Below are 6190 nucleotides of genomic sequence, written 5' to 3' on the forward strand. Positions count from 1 at the left end.
ATTATTATTAACAAAAATATAAAAACTTCAATAATAATTACTGTTAGCTAAACTATAAAAAAGAGAAAAAGCATGAAGTTAATCATATACATTTACATTTCTTCTTTTCATAGTTTCTATTAAAGTGATAGAAAATGAGTAAGAAGACCCCTAAGAATATGGGTAACAAAGGAGTCTAGGCTGAAACCAATAAATTAAATAAAAGTTGACTGAAAACTGAAAGTAAATGGAGGTTGAGAATTGTTATATTAGAAAATAAAGCTGTGGTGCTTATAGGTTATTTAATTCGATATTATTATGTGGTGCTTATTGCTGTGGTGCTTATCGGTTATTTAATTCGATATTTTTTTTTGTGTGTGTGTGTATTGTTGTGGTATTTTAATTACTTTTTTCACATCCTCTCTCAAACTGAGGTTGGAAGCCTCTAGACAGGACTCTGCCTATTTTCAGCATATTTGATTTTTGATTGAGAAGAGGACATATTAGGTGATGGGTATTCCCCTGATTCAATGTGAATATGTACCCAAAATACTACAGTGAAAGATATGTAAGCCATTATGAAAAAAAAATTGTGTTTTTAATCAGAAATTTTCTTTGACTTACATGTATTATTATTATATCAATTATATTATATGTTATGTTATGTCACTATATTATGTTATATTAGTTTACCTCATTATGTTAATCAATTTTGTCCTTTAAATGAATTCTTACTTTAAAAACAAAACAAAAAAAAAAACAACTTTAGTTTGCTCTGAAGAAAAAAAAATAAATAAATAAAAGATAAGATAAGGCCTCCCAAATCTTACCACAGGCTGTGTTCTTTACACTGGCTGTATAGAAAGAGGAGGTACAGTAAAGGCACCCCATATACACCTCAACACAGGCCCCTTGCCGGGTATGTATTGTGAATTGGGGGACAAAAAAAAATAAAGAAAAGATCGCCATTATAAAATACATTATAATAATAGTAAGGAATATGCAGTCATTTTTAAGATTATTGATGTGCATCTATTTGGTTTTTCCACTATATCATTAATGGGGCAATAATAAAACAAAACTAAGTGGAAATCTAGACACTGCACTCACAGCTTTCTCTTTCTTGGTTGAGAAAAATCCCCTCTCAGAAATGGAGACTTCAAACATATGTCTGGAACCATGTTTAATAAAAAATATAATGAAACCTAAATTGTAAAGAATATCTTAAGTTATCTCCCAACAAGTGACCACTGTCCATTAACTCTTTCAAAAGACAAGCTATTTATTTAGACTAACACAAACCAGGAAGTTTAATAATCTTTGCATATTTAATTTTTTTTTTGTTTTGTTTTTGGGTCACACCCAGCGGTGCTCAGGGGTTACTCCTGGCTGTCTGCTCAGAAATAGCTCCTGGCAGGCACGGGGGACCATATGGGACACCGGGATTCGAACCAACCACCTTTGGTCCTGGATCGGCTGCTTGCAAGGCAAACGCCGCTGTGCTATCTCTCCGGGCCCTAATTTTAAACTATCCATACATAGCTTGGAAATAGCAGGCAGTTGAGAAATTTATTCAATTTGAATATGAAAAAATAATAGAGAAAAATATAAACTGTTATACACAGAATAAATTTCATAGATTATCATGTTTTACTATTCTAAGGAAGATAAAATAATTTGCATACGCATAAAGATACACATAAAATATGGGGATAGGATCAACCAGTGAATCACAAAGAGCTCTTAGAAATAAGTTTGTTAGCCACAAAAAATAATAACACATTCAATAAAATGAAACAGATTTGCAAGGTAGTCAAAGAAATTTCTCTGAAAACAGAAGATAATTATTTTTAAAAAATGGCCAAGTTTTAGTGATAAATTTGAAGTTCAGAACATGTTTTCTTCATTTATATATACATACATATATACATATATATATATATATATATATATTTGAAACAGGTTCATTTAAAGCTTCAATGATCACCTGATTTTCTTAATATGTTGTTTTATTGATATAACATAATTTTAAAGGAATGTATATATTGATATATATTAGAGGTACCATGTTTTCACATCATTCCCACCACTAAAGCAACAATAATCCTGTTTGCTTTGAACATTTCTTCCCAAGAGTTCTGTAAAAGCAAAAACTAAGAATTGCAGGAGGTCAAGACATATCACTTAAGTACCTTCCCTCAAGGGCAAAGCAAATCTTATCTCCTTTATCTCCTCCAGGGACCAACATATAGTGTTATATATGTATATGTATATATATATATATAGTGTTTAATGGAGTTATGTATACATATATATGTATGTGTATATATATGTATATATATATTTAGTTTTTTAATGGTTGTTTAGAGTCTGGAGTAAAAGTTTAGCATCTAGCTTTGCATGTAGCTAATTCAAGTTTGATTTCAGGTAACTTTATGATCCCCTAACCGCACTAGTGAAATTCTTAAGTAGAGAGAAAAGAGTAATCCCTGCATACCCTTAAAGAGTTGAAACATGTCCACTATTATGCTGAGTAATATCAGTCAGAGAGAGATAGACACAGAATAGGCTCACTCATCTATGGAATTTAAGAAAAATAAAAGAGAATGGTAATAATTTTCAGAGACAATAGAGATGAGGGCCAAAGGACAAGCCTGTGATATTAAGCTTACCACAAAGAGTAGTGAGTGCTGTACTAAATGTTATGTTATACCTTATTTTACCCCCAAAAAGATTATTCCTGGATTTTTTTCTATCTTTTTGTTTATAATTTGTTTCACCCAAAACGAAGATTATCCCTGGTTATCTTTCTATTTGTTTACAACATGGTTTTACCCCCAAATAGAGATTATCTTACATGTACACCTGGGTGTGCCTGGCTCAGGATAGCCTGAGCATTCTGTACTTACTCTGTCCTTTCTCCCCCACCTTGGGTGAAGGTGTTCTGTGTACTCAATAAAAACGACTCATCTGGCAGGCAACTAGCTCTTAAAATGAGGTAGAAGATTGCCAGACTGCACATGTTTAATCATCAGCCTGGTCTAGATTAATTTTTGTGCAACCCTCCTTAATTCAACTGGGATTAGAAATACACACAGAAGGGTGATTTTACAACTGGTCATCACATAGGGACTGGAGGACCCGAGAAAACCCCAAAGATGGTGAGTGACTTGACCCTTCGGTGGATAATCACCATGACAGATCCTCAAGCTAGAATGAATGTGCATGCTTTTAACTGGAACATTGGTGCACATGGCCCCTGTTCTGAATGATTTTATGTAACTCTGGTCTATCTATCTACATTTATCACTCTGGACTGTACATGTCAGGATCCGTAGATATTCTCTTGAACACATACCACTAAGGGGAAGGTGCCTTCCCAGAGGTGACAAGTTCTCAATATAAAGGCCTTTCCAAGGCTGATAATTAATCGTTTACTACTGGCACTAAACCAGAGTAAACACTATCTCTAACCAAGTATATTGAGCTAGTACCATCTCTGCAGACATAGAGTCTGAAAATGGTTCAACCAGAGATACCCTCCATACCCCAAGCACAAAGTCAGGTGGACAAATCAATGCTGACAATCCATGTTCTGGGCACTGTCAAGTGGTGGTTCAATGTCCATAATAATAAGAAATGTATCAACAGAAATGACATCAATGAAGATATATTTGTTCACTGGACAGGTGTTAAGAGAAACAATCCTAGAAAGCTTCTGTGTAGCATTGGAGATGGGAAGACTGAGTAGAATTTGTTTTATGTTTTGGGAAAAAAGAAGCAGAGTCCATACATTGTTAATGTAACAGAGCCTGGCAGAATGCTAGTGAAAGCTGATAAATTCCCAATCAACATAGGTTCTATCAATTCATCCCCAGCCTCACTCAGCTGCCCCACCACCTATAGTGGCAGCGCCCTCTCAGGTAGGAATTAGGCAATGAGGAGAAGAGAGATGAAGATTTTGGGCTGCATTCCAGATGCCAATGTTTACCATCTTCTACTGGAGGTGCTTTTTGCAAGGACATCAACCCCCACCTGTAGCAGCTTATGGAAGAGACCCCAGCAGCCATCATAGAAGGTGGAGATAGAGAAATCATGCCCAGCTGAAGGCCAATTGAGGAGAAACTGCTTTCAGAACCTCCTACACCTGGGTTACTTAAAAAAATTAACTTTCTTCTAGGTAAATCTCTTGATCATATTTTTACTGGTCACTATATAGCTGGTTAAGTTGTGTTTTATTTGTATGGATATCAGTAGCTACTGTTTTGTTCTATGCCCCATTACAAACATTTCTGTTTGTAATAGAACATGACTTATGTACCCTTCTCATTATTTTTGAACAAAAAAGAGCAGTTTTTACAAGTCCACCCTTTCTGTTTAAAACAAAACAAAACAAAAAACTGAAAAAAAATTATAAAAGTTTTGTCTACTTTTCTCCACCAGAGGTGGGAACGCCAGATGAGAACTTATAGAAGTGGTTGATATTTTGCATAGGTACAGTAAAAATTGGCTGTAATAGCTTCAAAGTTTAAAAGGTAAACATCATTCTCAAACAATCAGCCCTTTTACATATCTTTCCATCTCTAATACATTTACAAATATTTTTCATAGACTTCTCTAAACATAAACATTTTGTAATATGAGACCCAGATAACCAGCTATCAACCCCAAAGCAAGGTGTTCTACCAGTTTTCTCCTTTCTTAAACCTCTTCCTTTGATATGTAAATGCCCACTGGATAGGCACTTTTGTCTCTCTCTTGACCTTCCCTTTCTCATGGATAGGTATTGGAATAATAAAGAAAAGTTAGTTTTGGTTGGGCACTCAGAGACACCATGAGAAAGAAGCCACAAGAACTCACTCTTTAAAAGCCACTGACTCCTTGACTTTCCAAACTGGCTTCGTTTATTATTTCTTCACTACTACTCTGCTTCTTCAGTCAGGGTTACGTGGGGGTTAGAAATACAGTGCCTGGGGTAATCTCACAAATCTTGGTATTTTATTTTACAGAGCAATATCTGTCTTCTCCTATACACAAACACACTTAAGGGAGAAGAGTTTTTAGGGGAGAAATATTTCAGGCAGCTAGTTGGGGGGCAACATATAAAAATTTAAGAAAAGAATTGCCCAACCTTGAATTTGTTTGGAGGCTTGAAGAATGCATCCCATTGATATGCAAATACTGAACAATTTAGAGATGGAGAAGCTGAGGCAGGACCAAGATAAGGGAGGAATCACAGAGGCATCCTAAAGCTACATGACACTCAAAGGTCAAAGGAGAAAAGTGTAGGACCTTCACATGAACTTCTTGGCAGGCAGAGAATAGGAGAGCTAATAATTTTCTGTAACCTTCTCCCAAAAGCCATTCTTTACATTTCTTTTTATCTCTCTAAGTGTAGTAAGCCATATACTCTTGCACTCACATTTCTCTAAATTTTATTCAATAAACACTATTTTACTTGAATCAAATAAAGAAGCAAATATGTGATTGTCAATAATCAAAAGTGTTGATCTTATTTTTCGCACTAACACACAGATAGAGATTTGAATTTATTTCCCATGAAATTACCACTGATTGCATAGATTTGGTGCTTCCAATGATGCTTCTAATGATGACTTATAGATTGCTTATTCTCATACTAATATTGAAAGAATATTAACTTGACTAATCCTCCCATTAACTATCTGCCTTTCTCTTTGTTTACTCGCTTGCCATTGTCCATTACTGATACACTTTGATTTCTCAGTATTTGAGGTAAGGATGTTGAAAACATATATAAATGCATAATATATATTATATAAATATATAAAATATAATATATAATAATATATAAGTATATATATTTATCACACTCTGTGATGCTAAGGGGTTACTACTGGCTATGTGTTCTTAAATCGCTCCTGGCTCAGAGGACCATATGGGACACTGAAAAATTATACGAAGGTCTGTCCTAGATCCACTGTATGCAAGGCAAATACCCTATTGCTGTGCTATCACTCCAGCCCCAATATTTTTTATCATAATAAAGAAAGAGGCTTTAAAGTCATAAGAAATGCAATTTCATGGCTGCCAATTTATCATCAATGTATTTTAATAAATATTTTAGCTTTTAGAGAGCAATAATATTTGCAAAATATTTTCATTATCTTAATATTTTTCAAGAAATCAATGTACCAGTATATTTTATTATGATCCCAAGAAACAACTGAGG

General features: G+C 34.4%; 1 non-coding gene across 1 annotated transcript; it reads left to right on the top strand.

The window, feature by feature from the left end:
• Positions 1-792: 792 nt before the first annotated feature.
• LOC126024820 (small nucleolar RNA SNORA51) lies at positions 793-925 on the top strand. The gene has a single exon (XR_007500920.1). It is a non-coding gene; the product is annotated as a small nucleolar RNA SNORA51 (small nucleolar RNA).
• The last annotated feature ends 5265 nt before the right edge of the window (positions 926-6190 follow it).

Source organism: Suncus etruscus, chromosome 12, assembly GCF_024139225.1.
Source record: "Suncus etruscus isolate mSunEtr1 chromosome 12, mSunEtr1.pri.cur, whole genome shotgun sequence".
Taxonomy (NCBI): domain Eukaryota; kingdom Metazoa; phylum Chordata; class Mammalia; order Eulipotyphla; family Soricidae; genus Suncus; species Suncus etruscus.